The 2,190-nt window shown below is 39.2% G+C and overlaps 1 non-coding gene across 1 annotated transcript; it reads right to left on the bottom strand.

The window, feature by feature from the left end:
- Nucleotides 1–1,036: 1,036 nt before the first annotated feature.
- Nucleotides 1,037–1,118, bottom strand: trnal-uag (transfer RNA leucine (anticodon UAG)). Its single transcript has one exon. It is a non-coding gene; the product is annotated as a tRNA-Leu (tRNA).
- Between the last annotated feature and the right edge of the window lie 1,072 nt (nucleotides 1,119–2,190).

Below are 2,190 nucleotides of genomic sequence, written 5' to 3'. Positions count from 1 at the left end.
ACTTTACATCTGAGGAAGAGCACCACAGAAAAAAACCCAACTCAACAAGCGAGCGTGTTGGTTGCTCTTGCTCTTAATGCAAGGAGCTGTTTTTTTTTCCCTCACAATAATCATTATTAACCAAAAACAGCAGCACAGGTAGGTTGCATTTGTGATTATCTCACTTCTCTGCTTCAGCAAGGTCAATAAAAGACTCTGAAAGTAGTAAAGCAAAACTGAACTCAAAATCATATTAGGAATTCTGAGCGATATCTCCATACAGGAAATCCAACAAGAACGTTGAAATCTTTGAATATCATCTCTCTATATATTTCGCTGCTTTTTACCCGGAGTAAAACTATTGGATTGAAGGAATGCTAACCGCTGGGTTAAAATGTATAGTTGTTATTTGGAGAAATCTGTAAACTCGTGATCTTATATGTTTTAAAAGACAGCACAGGAAAAAATGACAGTGCTGATTATTTTCCGGAGACGGAGCACTGATGACCTATCCGAGCTAATTGATAAAGCCCACCCAGTGGATACTCTAGCAGAACGTCAAAGAACATTCACCTTTGTATCCAAGGAAACCACACGAACAACATCAAGAAGCACAATCAATTCCCCTTTTAAATCTTTCCTGTAAGGTATGCTATGTGAAATCATGAAGTTAATCCTCTGATCTCTTTTGATCACGAACAAAGTATTTCTGATGGAGCGCTATGTTCAAAGATTTAATAAGCTTTACCCCTGCCAACGATTCGGCGTGAAGAATTAAAAGTTTCACAGACAAAAGCAGCTCACCACCACAGCCAATATTACAGTAAATGTACTTGCCGGTACACTATCATGTGTACTGCCTCAAAAGTGATCTCGGCAGATGTTGTTCCCTACATAAAGCTGAACGTGCCAAAGAGAATTTCTGTTGAGAAAACAAAATATTTTTTCTGCCTTGATGTTAAGCCTGTCTTTAAGAAAGTCTATCTCTAAACACCTCCCGCAGCCTAACAAAAAGCGCTTTTACTGATCGTATTGCAGGTCTTAAAACATTAACAGTTGGCAGCGGTGGGACTCGAACCCACGCCCCCAGAGAGACTGGAGCCTAAATCCAGCGCCTTAGACCGCTCGGCCACGCTACCTTCTTCCATGTCCATCTTCCTCACATTACTGGCTTGGAAAATGCCAGGGACTTCAGCTCTTGTCGTCGGATCTAATGATATCATGACATGTGGAAGTGACTGCACCTTCATCTTCCAAGATGCTTTCAATAGCACAAACGCTACTTTCACCGGCACAAACATAGCAATAACGAAGGAGGTGGGTTTCATCCTTTGTGCTGTTTGTAGGGGTGCAACTCTATGGTGATCTACTGTACTGACTTGAAGAGCAAAAATCAAAATCCTCTGCTACTACTGTTGCTTTTTTCATAGTTTCTTCAAATCCTTCATTTGAACATAGATTTTGAAGGATATTGATGATAATACCACATAAATTGTGGTTATCTTGTGATTGCCAATTTTATTCAAATACCAGCCTTTTTTACAGTTCCTTGCGTGTTTCACAAGGTATAATAGCCCCCCTCGCATCCTCAGCTAACATATTTTAAAATTACAATAGATTATACAGCATGCATGTTTACATTTATATTAAAGTTAAAGTAAATATACCAGAATACATACGGTGCTAACCCAATAATTCTTGTCAGGTTCTCCAACAAATCTGCGTTGTTATTTTAACATGTTTCAGCTGAGGGTGCAACAGGAATATAAATGAATTTTCCCGCCAGCCATTCAAAGACCAAATTCCATGAGTGAACATTATTTTCTCAGACGTTGCCGGCATTGGACTTTGCCGGTGGTATTGAATTATGTCCACAACTGTTGTAGTAGTTCCTTCTTGAAGTTCGACACGTGCAAAGCACTCGTAATATCATAGGTGTTAAAGTTCGCTGAGTCTATTCGAGTCATGGTGTGTATCCCTGCCTATCATTGGGAGACGGGTATCTTTTTTACACTCAGATTCCAATCTTCAATGCTTTGTGTGAGAGCTTACATAACTTTCATTTTCTCACATTTTCTGACGACTGTTCCAAAGGGGCACCCTGTCAATTCCGAATACTTTTAAAAAATCTGCCTGCATGTTTGATTATTGTCATTTCATTTCGAAAAAGTTCAATATTGATCATAACTAAAGAAAATAATGATCACGAAC

The sequence above is a fragment of the Atractosteus spatula genome, chromosome 10 (assembly GCF_055471065.1).
Source record: "Atractosteus spatula isolate fAtrSpa1 chromosome 10, fAtrSpa1.hap1, whole genome shotgun sequence".
NCBI classification, from domain to species: Eukaryota; Metazoa; Chordata; class Actinopteri; order Semionotiformes; family Lepisosteidae; genus Atractosteus; species Atractosteus spatula.
Note: the sequence above shows the minus strand (reverse complement) of the source record. Positions and strands in the feature narration are given on the sequence as shown.